This window comes from Mesocricetus auratus, unplaced genomic scaffold (assembly GCF_017639785.1).
Source record: "Mesocricetus auratus isolate SY011 unplaced genomic scaffold, BCM_Maur_2.0 Super-Scaffold_100014, whole genome shotgun sequence".
Lineage (NCBI taxonomy): Eukaryota > Metazoa > Chordata > Mammalia > Rodentia > Cricetidae > Mesocricetus > Mesocricetus auratus.
Window position 1 is genome coordinate 21,722,333 of NW_024429197.1, and position 26,032 is coordinate 21,748,364.

General features: G+C 49.3%; 1 protein-coding gene across 5 annotated transcripts in view; it reads right to left on the reverse strand.

Annotated features, from left to right (window-relative positions):
* Hivep3 (HIVEP zinc finger 3) overlaps nucleotides 1–26,032 on the reverse strand; it is a 411,053-nt gene that overhangs the window by 54,562 nt on the left and 330,459 nt on the right. For 4 of the 5 annotated variants that reach the window (XM_040756759.1, XM_005083921.4, XM_040756760.1 and 1 more), the window contains one exon: nucleotides 22,295–22,491. The gene's annotated coding sequence lies outside the window, so the exon portion shown is untranslated. Of the gene's footprint in view, nucleotides 1–9,334; nucleotides 9,559–22,294; nucleotides 22,492–26,032 lie in introns of those variants that run through there. The other variant, XM_040756761.1, reaches the window with a different exon arrangement.

Genomic DNA, 26,032 nt, shown 5'->3' on the forward strand with positions numbered 1-26,032 from the left:
AGGGAGAAGCTAGAGTTCTGTCAGTGGGGACACCAAAAGGACAGATGTGACTTCTAATGGAGAGGCATCATTTCAGAACTCTGTAGAGTCTACCTCATGGCGCACCTGATGCTTCCACACCAGGGTAACTGTTCTCCTGGAGCCTGATGGTCCACTGATAGCATCAGTGATCGGACTCCTCAAGGTGCCTCAGACTTCTATGTAGATACCTGACAGGCTGATCTTCCCCTTTCCGCCTCAGGAACAGCCTTTGGAGGAAGCCTATCGGTCTGTCCCATCCTCTGTCAGTCAAAGGAACTGAGAGTCAGTGTGCTGTCTACACTGAGTATCCCAGGGGAGGGTTTCCATCCCATGCTCTACACCAGTGGTTCTCTGTCTTCCTAGTGCCTCGACCCTTTAACACAGTTCCTCACGTTTTGGTGACTCCCCAACCATAATGTAATTTTGCTACTATTATGAGTTATAAATATTTTTGGAGATAGAGGTTTGTCAAAGGGGTCATGACCCATAGGTTCAGAACAGCTCTAGTGGCTGTCCAAGGCACAGCTGATTCCCAAAGATGCCTCAGTGTAGGGCTCTGTAAGGGTTATTTTAGGCAGACCTGACTACCTGACTCTCAAGGTCTCTTTCTTGGGTTTATCTCTAACACCCCTCTCCATTCTCTCTCCAGTCTGTATAAATTTCAGAGTTCTCCCAACATAAGCTGATCCCATTGCTGATATGCCCTTCCTCTCTCCTATACATGTGGCAAACTCCTCAATGTCTTTCCTATCCATCTGCTAGTTAATATAATATGTCAACATGGTTAGGTCACAGTCCTAGATATTTGATCAAACAATATTCTAGAAGATTCTGTAAAGTTATTTTTTTCAGGTGAGACTGACATTTAAATCCAGATTTTGCATAAAACAGAACACCTTCTATAATGTGGGTGGGCCTTATGAATCACTTGATCATCTTAACAGGAAAAGGTTGGCTACTGTAGAGGAGTAAGAGACTGCCAGCAGACTGCCTCCTGGGGCCAGCATTATAGTCGGTCAATCCCTCCCTCCCTCCCAGATTGTTTAGAGGACTCTGTCTCAAGTGCTCACCACCACAGTGTCCAGCACAGTTGATGCTGTTAGCATCTCAGGGGCTTCTCATTTGCTTTTTTTTTGTCACAAACTACAATTTCTTTTTTTTTTTTTGAGGGGAAGTTTTTTTTTAATTTAAAATTTAAAATTTAAATTTAAATTAGAAACAAGGTTGCTTCACATGTCAATCCCAGGTCCCTCTCTCCCTCCCCTCCTCCCATGCCCTCCCACCAAGCCCCCAATATCCCTCATTTCCCTAGGGAGAGTGAGGCCCTCCATGGGGGTGTCCATAGTCTGTCATTTCATCCATGGCAGGGCCTAGACCCTCCCCTGAGAGTCCAGGGTGAGAGTGCATCTCTCATTGTGGGATGGGCACCCAAAGTCCATTTGTATGCCAGGGATAAATACTGATCTACTACCCAAGGCCCCATAGATTGCCTAGGCCTCCTCACTGACACCCACATTCAGGGGGTCTTGATCAGTCCCATGCTGGATTCCCAGCCATCAGTCTGGGATTCAAGAGCTAACCCTTGTCAGGTCAGCTGTTTCTGGGGGTTAAACCAGCCCAGTCTTAACCCCTTTGCTCATCAGTCCTCCCTCTCTGTCACTGGGTTCCTTGAGTTCAGCTCAGTGTTTACTTGTGGGTGTCTGCCTCTGCTTCCATCAGCCATTGGATGAAGGTTCTGTTCCCCAGATTCTCTGGCCGTGGGATTGTAGGCTGGCACTCCCCTGATCTATGTCTAAATTTATTTTCTTAGCTCATCAGTCCCATTGCCAATGCTGAGCTTAGTTTTGCTTATCTATACGGTGTGTGTCCCTATCTTTTAGTTCTGTTTCCTGGAAAACTCAGAACACACCATCCCACACTCATGTTCTCCACTGAGCTTCTGACTTCCCTGCTCCATGGACACAATGCCCCTCTCTCTTGCTTCTCACGGGGTGGAAACTTAATATCTTCATAGACTTTTCTCTCCTCTCGTTGTGAGTTCTTTTAGTGCATGGAGCCTGTCTGGTTCACGTCCCTAGTACTTTGAAGACACACAGATGGCATCTATCAAAGGGCGGGTGAATCTGTGAGAACAAGAAGATGGAAGCTGGTGGCTGACAGGGGTTTTCCAGAGTGGAGAGAGGAAGCTCCCATGCATCCTCTTAAAGGCAACACTGTAGAGAGGCCAAGAAAACCAATTCCTGAAAACCAGCTGCATGGGGGCAGCTAGAGACGGGACACTGACGGCAGACAAGGCAGTGGGTACCTCAGGCCTCACACCTGACTGGCCTGGTGTCTCCAAACACAGTCTTGTAGAGGATTCCATGGGTCAGGGCACAGCCAGGCCTGTTCCTTGAGGGCCATGGGAGTTCAGTTAATCTCAATAAATACTGAATTCCAACCTTATTTTTGGGTCAGGAATTCTCACTTTAGGCCCTGACCCAGATCTTCCTGTTTTGACAACGTCTTAGGTCTAGAAGTCCTTGGGGCCAGGCCATGCCCTCCAGGAGTCTCAGCTATCCTCCAATCCCCTGCTCTATCCTCGTGGGGCAGAAGGTTAGAGTCCTGGATGGTTTTCTGAGGCTGTTAAAAAAATATACCCCCACAGCTCACACATCCCTTCTCGTCTCAAGTCAAGTGATTTTTGAAAATTTCACCCTGGCAGAAGTTTACAGGCTGTGGGTGGGGCCTGGGTCCAAAGATGTACACAGTGGGGACTCTCTGTTTTCCAATGCCCCAAGATGTACACAGTGGGGACTCTCTGTTTTCCAATGCCCCAAGCACAGGCTGCTGGGTGCCCATTGCATTATGAACAAGTGAATGAATGGATGAACACAAATGCTAAGTGGGATGGATCACAGCGTAAGTCTGCTTCCTCCACTGCAGCAGGCCCAACAAGCCAAGAGAAAAACAAACAGCCTGTTGGAAAAAGTGTGGTGGTTTAAGAAGACGGATTCTACCTAATGACAAACTTCAGAGCAACAGGGACAGCAACAAGAAGGGCTGGCTGATGTGAGCCTGTACACTGTGACCCTAGGCACACTTGGTCCTCACATCTGTGCAGCAGTGTTTGTGAGTCTGTCTTCTAAGTGAGGAAACTGAGGTAGGAAAAGTCAAATGCATGTCCTCACGGCCTCATCACGGCCTCACAGCACTTCAACAAGGGAAAACTGGGGTGTCGTGTGAGCACAGGAGCCAGAGACCCTCGTCTTGCAGGCGACTCAGGTTCACCTTCAGCGAGAAGGAGGGTGCTATGTACAGTTGTGTTCTGGGCTCTGATCTGCTAAGACATTTTGGGTCCTTCTGATCCCTACCCTGGGTTACCCCAGCAGGACCTCCCCGGCCCTGACCTCCTGCTGGATCCCTGTGCTTGTGGGCACTGATGCTCTGGCTCCCTGGGCTCTGTGCAGGAGCCTCGATGCCCATCTTCTCCTGTTCTCAAGACACTCTGCCCAGTGTGTCAACCCCACCTTGTATCCTCAAGCTCCTCCCTCCTGCCTCTCTATTGCCCTCCAGCCCCTCTCCATTTTCTGCCTACTCTCAGGGGTTCAGCACCCCCTCTGACAGCTGCCTCCTCTTCATTCTTTGTCTAGAGCAAACCAACTGGTCACCAATTTCTCCCTGAGGCGGCCAGTGTCCCCCCCCCCGCACTGTGATGGCCTCCAGCTCCACTTCAGATGACACCAATGCTAACCAGAGTATTCCCATCTTGAATTAGTGTAGTAATTTAGCCTTCACAGCCTGTCTCACTGTTTCTATCTAAATTCATCCCTGGGAGGGAACCAGTTGATGACAACTTCATCTGTTCCTGGACTATAAGCACATTGTCTAGACATCACGTCATGACTGATGAGTTCTTTTGAACACCCCTGTCCCCCACCCATCTGAAGGACCCTTCTCACCCATTGTACAGATGAGGGGACAGAGGCAGACACAGCTGGGATGAATCCAGTCATCTATCTCCGTAGCCCCAGGCTTCCCTACGACTCCAAATGCTTTCTGGGTCCTGCCTGGCATCTGACTCATCTCTAGATTCCTGTCCTGTCCTGTCCCGAGTCTGAACAAGTATGATGTGCTGATGGCTAATGGATATAAGAAATGGCCCACAAAGGCTTAGAGTCAGGGCCACTGCAGGCCTCTTACAGAGTGCCAGGGCACCAGCCACCCCTCATCTTTGCACTTCAGTGCTAACAGAGCTGGGGCCTTCACCCAGAGCCTGAGGAAAACATGATGTTATACCCTGGACATCAGGGTTACTATAGCTGCTCTTCCTGGGAATTACCCAGGGAGTCTCCTGAGGCACTTGGACAGAGGCAATGGGGATGCCCTAGGGAGAAATTAGTGGAGGTCACAACTGGGAGGGTTGGCCATTGTGTCAGCCATGCAAGGTAAACACACACTGGTCACTGTGTCAACCATGCAAGGTAAGCACACACTAGTCACTGTGTCAGCACACACTGGTCACTGTGTCAGCCATGGCAAGATAAGCACACACTGGTCACTGTGTCAGCACACACTGGTCACTGTGTCAGCCATGCAAGGTAGGCATACACTGGTCCATCTCTTCCTTTCAGGATTGGCCCTGCTCCCACCTGCCCACAGGGCCTACCCAATCACTTCTCAGAACTCCAGTACTCCCAGTCCCACATTCCTCTGTCTGGGTTTCCCAAGAGGTTTGGGTTCAAGTACATAGTGCTTCTCTTTCCCAGAGGATCTGACCCTGCTTTCCAGCCCAGGTCTTTCACAGTGCTTTTTTGTAGCAATGACAGCTGCCAATGCTTTTTGACCTACATTTGATTTTTCAATTGATACATAATTTTATATATTTATCAGCTATGATGCAATTTTGGACCTGTGTACACACAGTGTCATGATTAAATCAGGACATCACCATAGCTAGCACCTCATTGAGTTACCCCTTCTTTGTGATAGAGAACATTCCAGATCCTCTGGCTAGCTATTCTGATATGCATATTACATACTCCTGACCATAGTCACCTTACAGCATAACAGAGTACCAGGAATTGTTCTTTTGTGACCTGGTTCCCACTGACCACTTCCCTCCCCACCTTCCCGACTCCCCGGTAACCTCCATTCTCCTCCCACATCCATGAAATGAACAGATCAATTCTACATTTCAGTGGAAGCTGTCAGTGATGGCTGACACACACTACGACTTGTGGGGGTGGCTTGTGACTGTTCATAGATATCCTGTAATTAGACATTCTTACAGAATTGGAGGGACTGTGTCTGAATCACCGTCAAGTCCTGTGTCTGACGCTAAGTAGGCACTCGTAGATTGTTTGGGAGTGAATAGTAGATGAATGGAAAGAAAGGAAAAGCTCAGTGAATGGACAGGTTATAGATACCACCTCAACTCTGAACTCTTAATTTCTTAAACCAGAGGGTACATTAATCTACCACTAAATATAATTTTCTAAAATTTTTGTTCATGTTTTGAGATAGAGTCCTGTGTATCGCTGGATGTCCTGAAAGTAGCTATGTAGATCAGGCTGGCCTTGAACTCACAGAGACAGATCTATCTCTTCTTCCTGAGTGCTAGGATTAAAGGCACCATATCTGGAAAATTTTCTAAATTTTGATCCAGCTTCCTTCTTACAACCATGACTCTTTAGAGGTGTCATTTAACTTTGGGAAAAACTCATAATAATATACCATATAATTCACCCTTTAAGAGTATATATCATTTATTTCTTCTTCTTCTTCTTCTTCTTCTTATTATTATTATTACATTTCTTTGTGTGTGTTTGTATGATCAGGCACATGTGTGTGTCATGGTGAGCATGTGGCAGTCAGAGGACAATTTGCAGGAATCAGTCCTCTCCTTCCACATGTGGTCCTGGAGACTGAATTCATGTCGTTAGGCTTACAGCAAGTACCTTTACCCACTGAGCAATCCCACCATATCTACCATTACTTTTTGAGTTAGGGTGTCAGTCTGTCTCTCAGGCTGGCCTAGAACTGAGTATGTGGCCCAGGTTAGTCTCAAACTCATGGCAACCCTCTTGTCTCAGTCTTTATACTCAGTGCAAGCCATCATACTCAGTAAAAGTTATGTTTATACAACATTTTAGTCCTTTACCTCTTATGTTAGGGATTAAACCCAGGATTTCATTCATGCCAGGCAAGTACTGTACCACTGAGCTGTAGCCACAACCCAAGTGTGGACCTTTCTATCAACCATCACACGATTTCTTAGTCATCTAATTCCAGAACACTTTATCGTTCTATAAAGGATCCCTGTACCCATAACCACTCATTTTACATTCTCTTCCTCCAAGTTCCCCACAGGTTTCTATCTATGTGAGTTCATCATCTCTGAAAATTTCACAGATATAGAACCATTCAGAAATGTGGCCCATAATGTTTGGCTTCTTTCTCTTGGTGTAAGCGTCTTGGCCACTTGATTTGAGAACTCCAAGGATGCATGATGTTTCTTAGAGTGCCTTGACCCCCAGTGGCTCTGAGGATATGGTGTTCACAATGCAGTGTCCTGTCTAGTTTTATATCAACTTGACACAACCTAAAGTCATCTCAGAAAAGGGAACCTCAGTTAAGAAAATGCCCCAATAAGATCAGGCTGTACACAAGCCTGCAGGGCATTTTATTGATTAGTGACTGATGGGGGAGGACCCAGCCCATTGTGGGTGGTGCCATACCTGGGCTGGTGGTCCTAGGTTCTGTAGGAAAGAAGGCTGAGGAGGCCATGTTGAATAAGCCAGTAAGCAACATTCCTGCATGGCATCTGCATCAGCTTCTGCCTCCAGGCTTCTGCCCTGTTTAAGTTCCTGTCCTGACTTCCTTCGATGATGAACAATGATACAGAAGTGTAAGCCAAGTAAACTCTTTACTCCCCAACTTGGTCTTTTGGTCATGGTGTCTCATCACAGCAGTAGTGACCCTAATTAGGACATGCAGGTTGGAGCTGACACTGTGACACACACCCTTCTGTGTCTGGCAGCAGGTACACAGGCCTGGCCAGTGTCATTGTGAGACCAAAGTGTGTTCACAACATAGGCTGCAGGATGGGAGTGGTTAGGAGCTGATGGACTGTATTCACAATATCCATTGGGGTCCAAGACCGTTGAGAACAGCCGCCTGAAGATCTAATTATCTGATGAGGGAATGTCATCAGAGGCCAGCAGCTCAGGGCATGCCCATCTGGGAGTGAAGGTAGAAGCTATTTCTCAGATGACCCAAAAGCTCATTGCTTGGTTCCTATTTGGGAGTGCAAGACAGATGCTGGTCACCCCAATTGTTCAATGCCCTATCTAACCCATGCATCCTTTTGGCAGGGAAAAACTCCTAACAGGAAACCCTTAAGACCAAGCAGAGTCAAGAAGGATTTGGCCGTGTGCTGTCTGTCATTCACCAGTCAATTAGCTAGCCCCATCTTTATCCATCTACAGTTGTAGCTCGCTCACAGGTGTATCTCAGTCAGGAGAGAGAATGTGGAAAATCTAAGATCTAGACCAGAAGGAGAGGAAGAAGGTGGATGAGCAAGTAGAAAAGCCCATCATAGTAATTCTACTGTGCACTACTCCGGCACTCAAAGAAGGACATCGTAGGTAGCTGCATAGTCCAACCACAGATTAGAGTGCTCCTTGGCCCCGGGAGATGAAGGCAATTTCTTCCAGGTTGTTTTAAGTTGAGAACCATTCATTAAGCCACCACCCCCTTCTACTTCCTGGCTTCCATGCCAGCTCGGGGCTAGGCATTTGGCTCTCCCAGGATCTGAGAATGCCCCGTGAGCTTGTCCTTAAGGCAATAGTTCATGTTTGAGATGCTGTGCCATCTGGAGCTCTCCATTAAGAGTCTTATCAGAAATGCATACCATCCTATAGTGTTACTCACCTAATATCCACACTCACTTGTGTCTGTCTTGTTTCAACACAGTCTCATCCTAAGCAATAAGGATCCCAGGAATACTGCCAGCATCTTTTTAAAAAATGGAATTAAATAGACATAAGGAATTTCACCTCAGTTTCCAAGTCCCCTATGTTCTACTAGTGTTCTACGCCTAGGCTTTAGTCCCTGAGGCCTGCTGGGGCATGTGACACCTTATGAATAGTGAAGCCTACCTTTTCCCTCCAGGGGCGTGGCCTCATTTCTATCACATGCCTGGGGCTGGGCGGCTTCCCCTCCATATCATAGGAGTTCAGTTGGCTCTTAGCAGTGTCTGGGTTAAAGCTTGCCCTTGACAGAAAGTGCTGAGACCCAGGGGGAGAAGGAACATGCCAACAACACCAGGCCATAACAAGGCGAGTCCTGGGTCCCAGTTTTGGTTTCCTTACTGCAAGATGGGGCAACGATATGGCATTGCTGAAGGTGCTCAGGAAAACTTTGGGCAGAAAGGCATGGGTCTCCACCTACCATGGAAAACCTCTGAGGTAGTGAGACAGGGGAGGGGGATCCAGCACTTGGAACTCTGTGGGGTGGTAATTTCAAATCAAAATGACAGTGCTTCTGAGACAAGGGGTTGAGATGGGGAGGGCTCTGTGGGGCTCTGCTATGGTTGTTACAGGGTGGTACACATTCTGGCATTCATTACATTAGCATATATGAGACTAAAATGCTGAAAAACATTTTATATGTGCATGGTTCTAGTTGCTTTCTATTGCACCATGAACAACAGCAACTTAGGGAGGAAAGGATTTATTTCGTCTTACAACTTGCAGTCCACCATTGAGGGAAGTCAGGGCAGGAACTGAACCCAGGAATCTGGAGGCAGGAGCTAAAGCAGGCAATGCTTACTGGCTTGCTCGGTCTACCACACTATCCAGAGCCACCTGCCTAGGGGTGGCACTGCCTACATCAATCAAGAAAATCCCAGACGTGTCCATAGGCCAATTTGATGGAGGCAATTCCTCATCCGAGGCTTCGTCTTCCCAGATGACTCCAGCTTATGCCAATATGACAACAAAGGCAAACAAAACAAACCAATGGTGGGGATAGAGAGACGGCTTCGCAGCTGAGAGCACTTGCACCTCTCCCACAGGACCCAGCTTCTCGTCCCATAATCCACATGGTGGCTCACAACTGTCTGTAACTCCAGTCCCAGGAGATCCAATGCCTCTGTGGGCATCAGGGATGCATGTGACAACCAGACATACACGCAGACAAAATACCCATATACATTAAATAATAATAGCAATCATTAAAAACCACCCAGCGCATGCATTAAATACAAAAAGAAGTCCAGGCTCCCTGCACCAAATCAGTTTCCTCTGCTAATATCACACTCAGATCTCACCTCAAGTGGATGGAGTGGCTTTGATTTCCATGATGGCTCTACCCCAGGTGGCATCTTCTCTGTCTGTCAACTGTCCTTCCAATCCCAGAGTGTGTGGTTCTCAGTGTTGTGTGGCCACAAAGGGCAGAGTCCACCTTAGCCAGGGCCAAAGTATCACTGGCTCATACGGTCCAATCTGGGTCTGGCTGACTCAGACAGCTCTGACTGGAGCCATGCGGCCCTGCAGATGGATGTAACATTAGGGAAAGGAGCCTGCATGTAAAAATGCACCACTAGCCAACGCCTTTGTACCCCTCCTGAAGACGGGACAAAAAGCATGTAAACTGTAGGCCTTCCGGTTTCAAGGGCACTGGCTTGAGCTTCCTTGGAGACCGTACCCAGGATGGCACCGATTACCTTTCCTCTTTTTCTTCCTTCTTCCTCCCTTGCTTTATCACTTTCTCCCTCCATAACTTCCTTCCTTCCTTCCCTCAATCCCTTCCTACTTCCTTCTTTTATGTGTGGGATGGGGTTAAGTTAAGGTAACCTTTGATTTTATGAAAATGTCATTACCCTATATACATTTCTCTGCACTTGGCTTTGTTCCTAGACAATCTTTCTAGATCAAAGGTCAGATTTTCTTTTTAGCGGTTAATGTGCACCAGACACGATTTTAAGTTTGCCATACACAGCAGTTCAGTTACTCCTCCTCACAAGCCCATAGGGCAGATACTGTTATAACCTCTCCTGAACTGAAGAGGAAATAGATAGTCAGTGAAGCCATGCAAACTTGTAAGTGGTGGGACCTAGAACTCAGGTGGGACCTGTCTTCAGACCCTGCACTCCTCGTTGGGGTACCACATTGCTTTTCTAAGGAGGCACAAGGTCTGCTTGCTCCTGCCGAATGGAGGGTGATGGTTTGGATGCAGTGCCTTTCTTTGATCTTAATTTTGCTTTCAACTTTTTTGTTTGTTTGTTTTGTTTTCAAGTCAGGGTTTCTTTGTGTAGCCCTGGCTGACCTGGAACTCACTTTGTAGACCAGGCTGGCCTTGAACTCAGAGACCTGCCTGTCTCTGCCTCCCGAGTGCTGGAGTTAAAGGCATGCACCATCACCACCTTGCTCTTGAGTTTTTATAACCTTGGTTTTTCCTCTAGAATTTTGCAGTAAGCATCCTTTTGCGCATGCATCTTCATACCCTGGTGCTGTTGTTTCACAAGGCAGATTTCCAGAAAAAGTGGGATCCTGGGCCAAGGAGGATGTGTGTCTTGGGTTACAACAGTGATGCAGCCTGTGGTTCAAGGCATTTTCCTACTGATGAGCCATGTAGATTTTGCTCACTGGCTTCAATTCTATACAAAATGGCTGCACAGGACATCTCTGGCCAATTTTCTAGTGGGTAAAGGACAGAGACACTGTCCCTATTTCCTCCGACAACATGGTGAATGGTCTGGTGCAGGGACCCTAGGAGAGCGGCACCATCAGCACTGAGCTGGCCTATGCCCTCTCTTCTCACTGAAAGCCCCACTCAGGGGGATGGATGTTCCTAGATGCCAACTGTGCCACAACAGAAGGTTGAGAAAGCAGGCTTCACAGCTTTGGTATTGAGACCCTCCACTCACTCACTCACTCACTCACTCACTCACTCACTCACTCACTCACTCACTTACTCATCAATCTGTCTGTCTTTTGTGTCTCTGTGTCTCTCTCTCTCTCTCACACACACACACACACAGAGACACACACACATGCACACACAGAGAGAGAGAGAGAGAGAGAGAGAGAGAGAGAGAGAGAGAGAGAGAGAGAGAGAGAGAGAGAGAGAGAGAGAGAGAGAGAGAGAGTCCTTTTGAAAAGGGCATGTGAGGGAAGATGGAAGCAACCAGCCACATCCTGTCCGCAACAACACATAGTCTTCTGTTGAGGATACCAGGTTGATACCGATGCTGGCCTGGCCTTCTAGCATCTTCTAGTTTCAGGTCCTGCTTCATAACAGAACCCTGGTGAGCAATATTGGAGCCAGACTAACACACTGGGCATGAGTCAAACCCTTCCCTACCGTGGAAGGCAAGTTCCTGGGGATGTGGGGGTAAAGCAGGGATTGAGGGAGTTTCTCTATTTCTCTCTGCTTGCTGGCTCCCAGGAACAGTCTTACTAGAAAGGCGTAGTGTAAATATTTTGCTAAGCATCCAAGAGAGGAAACTTACCCAGGCTGAGCTGCCTAGTGCTGGGCACTGGCCATGGGCACAATACTCAATGAGGCCATTATCTGTGAAGGGAGGTTTGTTTGTTCCGCTATGGGATGGTGCCAGAGCCCAGAGCGACCAGGCTTGCCACTCTGGCTGCCATACAGAAGAGTCTCCTCGTACTCAGCAGACCCTGTGGTTATGCAGAGCCAGGCCAGGAGGTTAACACTCTAGCGGACCAGCAGCCAGACTTCATTCCTTTCTGCCTAGGCATGTCCTTTCCAAAGATGTTATAAAAATTGAGGATCACAGTGTTCACAAAACACACTCAGGTCCCAGACCTGCAGGTCTGCTTTAAAGGGTGGGTACCAGGATCTGGGGGCCTGTTCGTGTATTAATAGCTTCTGGCTCCCTCCTTTCCACCACTGAGGCCTGTCTGCTCTGTTCTCCTCTTCCTCATCAACTGGACCTGGTCTAAGTCACTTCCTCAAGGCCTTCCCTGATCACTCCTGGCCCCAGAGCCTGAGACTGAAAGAGTAGCTTTTCAGCCATCTTGGAACTATCTATCCACACACCTATTTTGCAGATGAGTAAGCCAAGGCTTGGAGACACTGAATAGCCTGAGAAGCATCAGTCCATGTGAATGCTGGTGGGCTTTCCTGGCAAAAGTCTCTCCTCTGTGCCAGGTTCCCATCTCGGTGAACCATGCTGGCTGCATCTCACTATGGCCAGAGACCAGCCCCACCCCATGGCCTCTGCAGTTGCTGTCCTGGTCTGTGTCGCCGTCAGGCACTGACCTCTCTCTGTCACTCTGCCCCACGCCCTGTGCAGGTGTCTCCATGGCACAACTAGGTGGGCTGCATACCATTCACGCTCCATCTGCTTACTTCAGATCTCCCGGGCTGCTCCACCTGGCCTGCTCGCCCCTGCCCCGCCCCCCCCAGTCACACTGGCCTCCTGTTCCTGCCTGACAGGACCCCACCTCTGCCCAGGGCTCTGCCAGCTGTCCACAGAACTGGCACCCGCACTCCCCTTGGCTCCCTACTCAGACACTACCCCCCCCAGACCGCTTGCTACCTGCTCAGGCCACTGCCTGGCCCAGACTGTCTGATTTAAAAGTCACCACAGCTTGCCAACCCTATTCCACTATTCATTTCCCGGCTGTCATCCTGTCACACACTGTACTCTGCTTCAGGAAAAGAGCTCCTTTATATTTACTTTCAAATTAACTTATATATGTAAGAACTCAAAATATTATACATGCATACACAACATTTATCTTTCCTGTGTGCGTGTGTGTCTGTGTGTCTGCGCATGCACACATGCTGGGAATCGAACTCAGGTCCTCAGCTCCCCACCCTGTTTTCTCCACTGGGATAGGGAGAGACAGGCACTGTTTTGTCCCTGGGAACGGTGCTTGGCACTTTGTGTCTAACAGGCTGAATTCAGGACAATCTGCCTACCAAGTTGTGTCGGCTGTGTCACTGTGAGTGGCGTGTGGAGGAGTTGGGTTTTAGTTTGTGTGCAGTGTGAAGGGAGGGCAGGCTGTGCTCTGCGAGGCTACAGCTAATGGCAGCTGGCACTCGAGGGCTTGGGCCCATTTCCCTGACCCAGGCTCAGCTGCTCCCAAACAGCAGGATCACAGAGGCAGGTCCAGAGCAGCTGCTCAGAATGACAACCCCACCTGCTGGCACACCCTTTCTTGGACTTGCCAGTCCAGGAGTCTCCCCGGGTGTGTACAACTCACCAGCGGGTGACCCAGAAGCTGTAGTGGAGACCCTTTGCCTAAGCTTTGCTCCCAGGGACAGCTCCCAAATGTAAAGAGAGGCATGCTGGGGAGAGGGAAGGGAGGGCACTGAGCCCCACCCAGCAGAGGACAGAGATCCAGACCAACAGAAGGGATGATTCCAGAGTGCCAGCCAACAGCGTAGGAACAGAGGCAAGATGGCCAGGCCTGTCCTGACAGGAGAGATGGGCGGTTCCTGTTCCTGCCACTGGCACACCTGCACCATGCTGGCCAGGAGCACGCTGTCACACGCAAACAGAAACTCCCCCCTGTGGCTTCATGTGACTGACGTTTTTATTTACTTATGCACGATTCCTTTCAGATTGGCTGGCTTCATTCTAAAGTGGTGCCTAGAGTCAGCTCCCCAGGTGACCTGTGATGCCATCTGCCCTCCAGAGCACCCCACACCCTGCCCATTCTCACCTCTCTGAGCCTGGGCCTTTCTGCCCCCTGAATGTCGCTTCAAAGCAGGCTTACTCCTCCCTCAGGCTTCGTTCCTCAACCCTCTGCTTGTCTCCTGAGTGCGTTTCTTGTCTGTTTTCTTAGCGATTCTGCAGATGCACACTTCATCTGCCCTCCCGCCCATGTGCCTGCCTCTCCACCAGCCTGCCCATCTGCCCGGCGCCGCACACTCCTGTGCATTTCCAGGTGCTGCCCGTTGGCTTGGCCATCCCTCTAGCTCCTCCTCAATTTCATTATGCTCACATGAAACTCACCTTTTGTCTCCCTGTCCGTGGGCACCACCATGCTCCTACACCTCGAGGTTTGTAACCAGTTACCTCCAGATCTCACTGCCCCGTGTCCTGTGCCACCTCCAAATCTCACTGCCCCATGTCCTGTGTCACCGTTCTCTCTATTCATCCACCATCTGTCCCTTTCTGCACCTGCTCACCAGTTAGTAACCAACCAACTTACACTAGTGGCTCCTCCACCTGAGACCACGAGAGGGAGCCTATTCCAGAATCAGCATGTCTGGCGTCTGCACATGACAGTGAGACCCTGGGGAAGTCACCTGCTCTGCCTGAGCTTGGGTACCCATTTCTGCTCTCTGTGACAATTCTTCATTCTGCCTCCCCTTAAATCAGTCTGGCAGGGGAGGCCCACCACCCACCTCCTACAGGTGACACTGGTCTGAGCATCGCTCAGTCAACATCAACAGGCAAGCCAGTCTCCATCCTACAGATAACCATGCCTCCAGCCCCACCCCCTTCCCCTTCAGCCTCCTAGCCCCTAGTTCGAGACAAGGACTGGGGCCTGCCTGCTAAAGAAGAAGTACCCAAGCAATTATGGTGTGTGTGTGTGTGTGTGTATGTGTATGTGTGTATATGTATGTGTGTGTTGTGTATCTGTGTTGTAGTGAGATATCCACCCCGCCCGCACCTGTAACATTGACCATGCCTGCTTGGCGTGGTCACAGGTGCAGATGTGATGAGGGTAGGACTAGGTCTGGGGTCCTGGATCCCAGCGCGCTCTCTCTCGCTTCCAGTCGGATCATAGAGAACAGCCTGGATGGATCCTTGGAGAGGGAACTTGCGGCAGTCACCTGCTTCTTGTGTAAGTCACTTCTCCCTGAATAAAGTTCACTTAACCTGTACTGAGTCTAGCGAATCTTGATTGCCGCACAATAGTGTGTGGTGTGAGTGGTGTGTATGTGTGTGTGGTGTGGTGTGTATGTGTGTGTGGTGTGTATGTGTGTGTGATATGTATGTGTGTGTGATATGTGTGGTGTGTATGTGTGTGGTAAATGTGATGTGTATGTGTGTGGTGTGTATGTGTGTGTGGTGTATGTGATGTGTGTATAGTGTGTATGTGTATGTGTGTGTGTGATGTGTGTGGTGTGCATGTGTAGAACATCATATGTAAGAGATGCCTCGAGAAGTTGTGACTTAAAGAGATAAAGCTGAAACTCCTTACCACTCCTCTGCACTGGCAAGTCTGTATTCCACTCAGTAACCAGTCCAGCCTGTCCATCACCACCTGAGCCCAGAGCAGGGTCTGTTCTTCTCCGGCCATTTCCCCAGCACAGCAAGCCCTCCTTGCTTGGGAAGTCCTTGCCAACCTGCAGTATCTGACTTGAATGCTTTCTGCTTATTTCAGAAATCTCAGGGACACATCCTGCTCTAGGGACCCCAGAAAGCACACAGATGTCATTCTCTGTCTCAGTCACCGGCTGGATTTTCCACTCTGGACTGTGAATTTCATGAGGTGTTTTTTGGTGGCAGAACCTTGTATTTAATGACCAGTAAGTTCTTAATGAGTACCCACAGAAACACCACAGTACCCATTGGGTTATGGAGAAGGCAGGTAGACCAGCTTGCAGGTTTCCAAGTTTGAATGCTGGATCAGGCTAGATAGACATGTAGGAAGGGTTCCACAGAACTCCACAGCAAGGGGACCTAATGGAGGAGGGACACATGGATCTGGGAATAGAAATCCAAGCAGAGGGAACAGCCTGGGAAGGACGAGGCACAGACATGGGCCAGGGGTGGGGAACATGGGATGCCTGGGTAGCCAGGCAGGAAAGCTGAGCTAAGGGTTGCATTCTTCCTGGAGGTCAGGGGTGGACACATTCGGCTGCTGCCTATTTTGGTCCATCATATTTTTCTGGAACACAACCTATTCAACTTTACATGGTGTCTGCAGCTGATTGCATGTTGCCACGCAAACTTGTAAGAGAGAATGGGTTTGCCAAGTTCAAAACATCTATTATCTGACCCCTGGCACAGCACTGGAAGGGGACAGGAAGTCAGAAGTGTGTTTTATCCTCTTGTCACCTGGGAATGTCACCAGGGTGGGCCAGACAAGCTGGTGGACAGAACCACTGGAGAGATGACACAATCGTGTAGACAGGGAGCCATGTCAAATGAAACAGGATTGCTTTTTACAAAAAGGCATACTAAGTGTTACTGTGTATCTACACTGAGTCAAGCCCTTTCTGTATGTTCCTTGACTAAGTCCTCATAGGAGCTGCTGGCGTGTCTACTGCTGTTCCTGTGTTTGACACATAGCACAAAGAGGTTCAGTAGTTTGCCTGGTGGCATACAGCCAGGATGCAAACCCAGTTGTCCAGTTTGAGTTGGGACCTTCCATGCTAAGTTCTAGGTCTTCATATTCAAGCACATTTGCTTGTTGACAGATTTTCTAGCAGCCTTCCCCAGACTCTACAGAACCCAGCTCCCCGGAAGGAATCCTACCCCGTGTCCAGTCAGGCAGGAAGTGGGAGGCAGGAGCAGAGCTATTTTGGAGAAGCGACAGGAAAAACCGCGAAGCTTCCCACCTGTCCTGTTTTGCCCCCATCTGTCCTGGGAAACAAGGCTGCCCCTCTCTGAGATTAAAAAGGTGTCTCTCCCCACACAGTGCCTCTTCTACCAGAGCTGGGAGAGCAAGGACTAAGCTTAGCACACGTTGGCTATTTTTAAAAGACTATATAAACAAACAGGGCTATGTAAATAAGAAAAAATATGAGGTCATCCCTTCAAAACCTAAAAATGTTTCCTCTATGGGGGGTGGTGGATTTGTATAACCTCAAAGAGGACAAGGACTCCGGCTTCTATCCCCTGGGGCCTTCGCTGGTCCATAGTGTCCCAAGCCACCAGGCCTGATCCTCCCGTCCTCACACATATGGAGGCAACTGCAGCTGGTCTGGAAGCCAGGACTCCTGGTTTTTATTCCTGGCTCTGTGGGCTTTGCCTCAATGTTTGCAGCTTCTGCCCAGTCCCTGCACTACACCTCCTCTGGGCTTTGACACCTGTCCCCTTGTTACAAACGGTCTATACTCGCAGATCTCTTTGTTCAACGGCCAGTGCTCACTAAACACCCCAGAAACCTTCGAAGCACCCAGCGCAGGTGCAGAGGCAGCAGACAGCAGCCCTTCCTGGAGGCGCTTAATCCTGCACGTTCAATCAGAGCAGACATGAAGGCTTTCTCAGAACCCTGTGGCAAAGGTTCCTAATGCCCTAATGCCATCAAGAAAGATCACATGGGGAAGGGAATGGAAATGCAGACCGAAGGGACAGCATGGGAAAAGCTCTGAGTGAAGCTGTCCTTCTCCATGCAACACACTGTGACCTGCTACACAGCTACAGAAGCCCCTGACACGCATCAGAAGAGACTGCCAATATCCTCATCCCTTCTCCCTGTGCATTGTCATCTGTCCCCAAGTGAACCTGCACCTTGCCCTCCATGTGGACGGCTGTAAATCATAAAGGCAGCTGGAGAGCTGAACGTGGGAGACATTGCAAGCCTCTGCAGGAGTCACAGGGTCACTCTGTGTTTGTACCAGGGACCCGACTCCCTGACTGTTGCTCCCAGGATCTCCTCCTCTCTTCCCTCCTCCGCCCCTCCTTGCTTTCTCCTCTGCCTCCCAACAGGACACTCAGCATCCTTGACTCCTCCATTATCCTTGAGCAGCCAATTCTTGCTGAAGGCAGCCTTCAAATTGTGTTCCACTAAGTCCTTCCAGAAGGGGCTCTTCAATCACTACAGGAGAAATTTGTGCTAAAAATACAGGTTGGTTCCTATCAACACTGTAACAGAAAGTGGACCAGCACATTTGAACATGTTCTCCAATGTCTTGTAGCACAGGGCATGCACGTTTCCAGCTTAGGTTGTCTAGGACAGGCTCTGAAACGGGGTTAGGGAAGATCTTGACCTACAGGGCTGAGATGCATCTTCAGGTGGAGTCACTGGGTTTGAGCTCTTTCCTGGGTGTTGTGTTGCTGTTTAGATTAAGGACTACGCATGAGTCTGGAAAACTACACAGGCAAGGGCACTCTAAGCTGTCAGTGATGAGGGGGCAGAGTAAAAAAAGTTAAGCTCTCAAGTATGGGGAGTGTGGGGCTTCCTGTCTGACTGGCATTTGTCACAAGAAGGAATTCAAGCAGCTGTTGGATATTGTTGATGATGCAAACTACAACTCCCTTGTAGTCCTCACGGAATGCCCTGTAGCATAGCTAAAGATGGGTACCCGGGGGAAAGTGTTATTCTTTTCCTATTGAGATGATCTAGTATTCATTATTTTCTTTATAATCCGACCCCCCCCCCCCCGTGTGTGTGTGTGTGTGTGTGTGTGTGTGTGTGTGTGTGTGTGTGTACATGTGTATCTACACATACAGAGGGCCAAGCTTGATGCTAGTAATCATCTTTGGTCACTCTTCTATCTTGTTCAATGTGGCAGGGTCTCTCAACTCAAACCAGAGACCCTCAAAGTGGCTAATCTTGCTAGCCACCTTGCCCAGGGGATCCCATTCCCACCTTCCAAGGCTGGAATTATATAGGTATGCCACCACATTCACTAACATTTCCATGAGTTCTGGAGATTCAAACCCCACCCTTCATGCATGCATAACATGTGTTTTAACCACTGAAATCTCTCCAACCCCCCCAATTTGAATAATTTTTCATGGTGTGTGTGTGTGCGTGTGTGTACATGAACATGAATGTGTGAGGTATGCAGAAGCCCTGAGTGTCAGCTGTCTTCCTTGATTACTTCCTACTTTATTTATTGAGGCAGGGCCTCCCAATGACCTGAAGCTTGCTGAGTCTGTTTAGTCTAGCTAATATCTTGCCAAGGGGATTCCCTGTCTCTGCCGCCTCCCCATTGCCACCAATGCTGGCATTAGGTGGCCACATATCTGCACAGTATTTTACATGTGTGCTGGGACTCTGAACTCTGGTCCTTGTTCCTTTGGGATACGTGTTTTATCCATTGACTCATCTTCCAAGCTCTGGATTCCTTAATTCTTAATCCTTACCAAGTCAACCAAGGGAATGAGGAAGCTTTAGCTGGCAAGCAAAACCATGTACACCAAGGAGAGGTCAGCACACCTCTGTAAAAGATTAGGTAGTCTATTGCTCAGGCTTTGAGGGTAGGTGGACTGAAGCAGCCAAAGGGAGCATGTTAAGTAATGGCACGTGTGTTTCAATAAAGTTTTATTTATACAATCAGGTGTCAGGCACAAGCCTTAACTTGTGGATACCTAATCTAAAATTTCAGATTCAACGTTTTTATGCATCGAAGCATAGTTATTACTCTATGTGTGACCTCCCATAATAAATCCACGTGAAAGATTCAAACTTAAAAAGATTAAAGAGTAAATCCACTTTAATCTGATTTACACATCACCATTCCACACAAGATTCGGCTTTTTAAACAGCTTCTAAGACAATGAAAATTTGAAAACTACTAGCATCAGTGCTAGCTGGGAAAATATTTCCTGCTTCATTTTCATGTTAGTTTTGGCCTCCAGCCACTCATTCAGAAATCACCTTATTCTGGAGACAGTCCCAGGTTAGGTCTCTCTGAGGAGAAGCACAGGCTCCCTGTTATCTTGCCCTCAAATGACTCCAATGCCTGCTGGGAACACAGGCATCTCCAAGCCTCAAGTGGTGCTAGTGGCCACTTGATCCTCGGCACGCACGGTGGATCTGCACATGCAGTGCCTGCCATCCTGGACCCTCACCCTTCCTCTGCATGGTTGCCACAGAGTCCAGCCCCCTTCTTGGTGGCCCAGCTGTGCCCAGCCTGGATCCCCCAGCAACTCTGAGTCAGCACCCCGTTTATCGCCATGCATTCTTCCCCAGGGAGAGTTTGGGAAGGGGTGGGGCCAGATTTCTGGCTGGAGCTGAGGACTCATTTCCTGCTGGGCAGGACTCCCTCTACAGATTGCCCTGCAGCTGTCAGAGCCCATGTGGACGACAGGGAATTTGGGCATGAAGTAGGGGAGAGCAAGTGCCAGGGGTGGGAGAGTCCTGGGTGACTCCTCCAAACTCTGCCTGTGTTCCTCAGAGAGTTCTCGATCTAGGCTGCTCAAGAACTCAGTGTACACCTTGTGGACCAGACCCCTGAGACTTCTAGAGGAGAAGGACCCCTGCCCCCAACAAACAGTTAAGTGTCATATGCACAGATGGAAACAGATACTAAATCAGCTGGTGCTGCTGGCGGCCAAGGAATGGGGCCCGTTGGTGGTGGCACCACTGGTTCAGGCTGAGATGTGGGTACTCTAGAGGAGGAGTCATTGAAGCTAGGGTTGCTCTTCAGGAAGCAATTCAACGGAAAGAGAAAGGGCTAACTCTTTTGTAGCCAGAGATTCCGTGCCTGTGAGCTGTGTGGCTATCTTTAAACTAGAGAGCCTTTCTGTGCTCATTGTCCATGTCTACTTAAAAGGGGCCACAAGGTCAGCCTCACTAGGTTTATTGTTGTTGTTGTTTTGTTTTGTTTTTGCAAGACTTAGACTTGTCTATGAAATACCAGGCCTAGCGTATAGGGAGGACCAGACCCTTCACCTCAGGATTCTATGCCAGTACCAGGTGGTACAGCATAGCAGAGCTGTCACTGATGATGGTGGCTGAGCTGCCTGCACAGTGGTGGAAGGGTGATAGGAAAGCCCTCTGACGGGCAGTCCCTGTGCTAATGAGACCTCTTCTCTATATTCATAGCACCCCTGTGAGGCAGGTACCACATTGTCTTGTGTTGCAAGAGAGAGAAAGAACCGAAGCCAAGGCAGAGGGAGATACAACATGTTTCTAAAACCAGTAAAAGCCAATAAAACCAGTAACTGTTAGATCTGGGACTTGAACTCAGGGACCCTCTGGTTCAATACCACTGCAAACATCCTTCTTCAAAATGAGGGCCAGATAGTTCTTCTTGGGGTCCAGGAAATACTTCTACCCTGACAGGAGAATTCTGGTCAGGACAGGCCTGCTGAGCCAGGGGCACGTTGCTGAGCTAAAGCCAAGGCCCAGACACCCACATCCATGAAGCTATAGAAATGCCGGCCCTGAGGTGACCTATAGCCCTGACCCTGGCACTGCACAATGAAAACATGCCTGCTCTAGCCAGAGAGGACAAGCAACCAAGTGGGAAACCACAGCTTTTCACACCTTGGACATCATAGCTGAGCCCATAGATGCAAACATAAGATGGGTGGAGAATTCCCAGAGCCCTCAGAAGGCAGCTTTCAGGACCCACCCAGAATCCAAACATAGTGGGCAATATGGCATATACTAGCAACCTCAGTACTGAGGATACCTGAGGCAGAAGGATTTTGGGTTCAAGGCTAGCGTCAGCTAACAGAGTACGTTGCAGTATCAAAAGAAAGGACTCCAAATACAGATCCCAGTGTTCCTAGTACCTGAGCCCAATGGCACAGGTATTCTGGGGAGCCCATGCTTCCTTCCTTCCTTTTTTTTTTTTGTTGTACGAGACAGGGTTTCTCTGTATTGTTTTGGGGGCTGTCAGTCCAGCCCGGCCTCGAACTCACAGAGATCCGCCTGCCTCTGCCTCCCGAGTGCCGGGATTAAAGGCGTGCGCCACCACCGCCCAGCCCTTCCTTCCTTTTTGAAACTAGTTTTTTTCTCCTTCAACCCTGTCAGCTCCCAGGATGATACTGACACATTCTGTAGCAGACAAAACATACTAGGATTTGTCCCTTACCCAAAGAGCTTCCAAAGCCACACCCCCCACCACATCACAGTCTGCAAAGCCACTTTAATCCACCTAGATATAGGTATAAATACATACAGGAGCCCAGGGACCTCCCTGCCCATCTACTCAGCACTTGGAATTTCTGGAACTCTCCAGGTAATCATGAGAGGCCAGACCTGACATCTTTCCATAGGTCCTGGCGGGGTGTTTGAAGCCTTCATGCTCTATGACTGGGCAGGTGGTGGGGTGAGGTAGAGCGGCAAGGGTTGAAGGAAGGAGAAGGCTGAGAAATAGGAGACATCAGAGGCCGGGGTCCGTGGGAGACAGTCCTGTGTCCTTTATCAGAGGTGAGGTGGAGACTGAGCGGCTAGTGGTGGCATTTGAGGGAGATGCCATGGGGAGCAGGGACAGAAGCCTAGTGTCCTAACCAAGGCATCCAGGGAATCCAGACCAGCTCTTACAGAGGTAAAGAAAGGCAGGGATAGGCAGCAGTGGCCACTCTCACAACCAAATCTTTGAAGAGGACACAGAGAGCTCCCGCTAGCTAAAATGGCGGTCAGCGAGCACGGCCAGATCAGCATCTTACCTGCGCTGCAGGCACCACTTTCGATGACCAAAACTGAACCGCCGCTCTCTCTGGAAGCCAGCGTTCATGTCCACTCCTGCTGCAGTGCCTCTGCTCACACACTCCTCCTCCCCGAGGAAAGGACGGTGTGCCTGGCCAGTGGCTCGTGGGAGTCTTCCATGAGCTACTTCGAGGTGGCTTGGCTTGTGCCTGTGATCCTGCATGGGGTGGGGAAGGTGGAAGCCATGGTCAGAGAGTTTTCTAAATCAACTTTAGGTACAGAACAACTCCTGCCTTATCCCAAGTCCTGAACTCCCTCCAAGCTGACAGGTGACTGGGGTCTGTGACAGGGCACCCTTGATCTTCAATAGGCTTGAGGGAACTCTAAAGCTAGAGTTTTCTGTTTGGTTCTAGATGAGGAAGTTAGAGAGACTGGAATTAGGCAGACTCTATGAATTCCTGCTGGTCTGAAGGTAGAAGGACCATGTGGGAAGGATCCTAGAATGACCATGAAGTTGAAAACTAGCAATAAAACAGAACCTCGGTCCTCCAACCACAGGGAATCAGGTTGCATCAACACAGGAATGATACTGGAAAAGTGTAACACTCCTCAGAGCAGAGTTGAGTCCTCAGTTTACCCATACCCAAAGCCAGATGAGCTATTGCAGATGGGAGTAAGTGCATTCAGGGTGGCCAGGCTATAGTCTAGTGATCGACAGAAGCAAGCTGGCACACGGTGTGGTATGCAATCACTAAACTTGAGGGGTGTGCTAACCAGCAAGAAAAAACTAACATGACTTGTAACAGTGCCTGCAGGATCTTCAGACAGGGTAAGGATTGGAGAGACAGGAGATGTGGGAATGCATTGTGATTCCCAAGTCACTAAGCAAAACCCAGTGTTCAAGCCAAGGGAAGCCTAGGGCAAGACAGGAGCTCCGTAGTGGTTACTGAGCAAATGGATGGATGAGCAAGCTCTGCTGGCTGTTGCGACACTCAAACAAGGAACTACAGAGGAAAGTTCCCCCTGACCCAGAAAACCGGAGTTGTTTAGCTGTGTGCAGCAGAGCATGTCCTGTCTACCATGCTCATCGGGCTGTCTAGTTTGTCTGCTTCTGGTGACTGTGTGGTAGCTGAGAATGTGGTCTCAGGCAATTATACCCCAGGTTCAAGTCCACGGTATTCTTCTAATGACCTTTGTGGCACGGGAGGTCACTGTGTGAAAAGGAGGCTGAGGGTGGCGAGGGCTTCCTGGGCTTTCATGAGTCACTGTGCATGAAGTGCTGAGAACAATGCCTGGCACGTGGCACAGCCCACACAATTGCCACGGACTTTGTCCCAGAGTGGAGCATAGTAACATGGAGCAACCTGCACATAGGCCTGCGGCATTGTCCCCTTGCTCGCTCCACCATGCTTTGTAAGAACTCAGTCCTTGGCAACCACTCCAGAGGGCTGATTGCTACAGAACAGAGGTCACCTGAGGTCCTCCATGTCCCCTCCCACCACACCTGCTGCTGTTCAACTCTGCAGAGTGGCATTTCACCATCACAGGGTAGAGAGGACTGGCTCTGGGGCTCCTGAGTCTGCCAGTGGAATCATCTAGACTTTTCACTGTTCCACCATTTCCCATCAACCCCAAGTCTGACCTCCCAATCCACTGCAAGTATTACAAAAAACGGGGGTATCTGATTCCTCCCACTAAGATCCCCAAACACACAGAGACCAGGCCTGCCCCCAACCTTGCGTCTCTCCCCCACAGCATGTCTGCCTGTCCTGATTGATCAGCCCACTCAGCCAGCTCCCACCACACTGGACGTGAGTTCCACTACAAGACCCTACGCACAAACACGCTACATTTCTCTTGAGATAAGCCAGTGTCCACCGTGCAGATACCGAGAGCTGAGAGTGCTTCCAGATGGCGTGTGTTCATTTAGGCTTCCTCTGAAACACACACAGTCCCTAGCAGGCATCTCACAGGCCAGTGTGTCAAAACTCTTTTCAGAGCCCAACATAGTCATTCATTCACATAGTAGATGTGCATCGAGTGCCCATGTTGGGTGCAAGTGGCTAGCAGTTGCCAAAGACAAACCGCACAAGATTTGGTCCTTGTTTTCAAAGGAACCACAGTGGAGTTGACCCCGATGGTGTCTGGACGCAGGAAAGAATGTTTCAAACCGACACCCCCAACCCTCTCCCTGCATGGGGGGCAGTCAAGAGGCTACACCCTGGGAAGTGATGACTAAGGTAGGAGTCAGCAGGGTTGAGGAAAAGAGGTTTGCTAGAGGAAGGGTAGGATTTGAGTGGAATGAGGTTATGGAATGGTTTTAGTTAATGAGTTAATGTGCTTGGGATGAGGGGCGTGGCTTTTGGAGGAGATAGGACAGACAGAAGCATGGAGGCTATTACCACCCTATCACAGGCCACTCCAAGTATTCCACAGTAGCTGTCTAGTATACTAGCTGTATACTAGTCACCTGAAAATGTCATCGCCAATCCCCAAGTTTCTAGATGACAAAGAGGGCCTAATTGGTCTGCCCCTTGTCCCCCAAATGCCACTAAAACAAAAAAGAGACTGTACAAATTGGAGTGATATCAGTTGCCAGCAAGCCTGAGGACTCAGAGGAGTGGGGAGCTCAGAAAGCCCTTTCGCACCTGTGACTGCTCCAGGCAGGCACAGGAAAGAGCCACCCCAAATCCAGGAAACCGGCTTAGCCTGGGAATGGGAATCTTGGGATAAAAGGGTCCTCTGAGTCCCCAGGAGACCAATGTGGCCAGGAGGGAAGCACCAGAAGCCGAGGCAGCCTCTGCCCTGTATACCTTCAGCCAGTAGCTCTGGATGGGGCCGATGGCATGACAGACATTAAGAAACTCTCAGAAGGAAGCACCGTCTCCTCAGGTTCCTGTGGTTCCCTTGTCCTGCCTCAACACTCCATGTCTGCTATTTCCACCAGTCAGAGACTGCTGTGTGACAGTCCATGCACAATCCTGAGCCAACCCCCGTGGAAATGGAACTTTTACTCCTTAGCAGAGCCAACCCTCCCTACTCCAGACACACCCGGGCTTCATGGAGCCACTGTGCTCCCTTCCCAGGTTAGGGAGCACTTCAGCCTTGATTAACGCTATCTTGCTGAGATTTGAAAGGCCAGCATTTCTAAGTCTCTATAAGAAATGTTGAAAACTGCATTGATACGTGCCCTGGTTTGCTTTTTTTTTTTTTGCTGTAATAAAACACTCTGACCAAGGCAACTTGAGGAAGAAAGTGTTTATTTTATCCTAGACTACCAAATTGTGGTTTATCATTGAGGGCAGCCAGGGCAGGATCTCAAGGCAGGAAGCTGAAGGCAGAAATATGGAGCAGAAAACCTCGTACTAGCTTGCTCTTGCTCTCTGTCTTGTGCTTAGCATTTCTCATACAGCCCAGACCTCCCTGCCTAGAGATGGTGTCACCACAGCGGGCTGGGGCCTCCTGTGTCAATCAAGACAATCTCTCACAGACATAGGCTCATCTGACCCGGGAAATTCCTCAATCGAGGTTCCCTCTTCCAATATGACTCTAGATCATGTACAGTTGACAGTTAAAACTAGAGTGCACACACTGGATTTGATATCTCCTGCTAGTGGGTAACAGGGAAGAAACTCAAGGCTGGAGGGGAAAAAGAGGTAATAAAAACCCTGAGATCCATTGCTCAGTCAAGGCTCAAATAGAAAGAGAGAAATACTAAAATAAGAGGCCACCCACCTATCTGTTCTTAAAAAGTCACT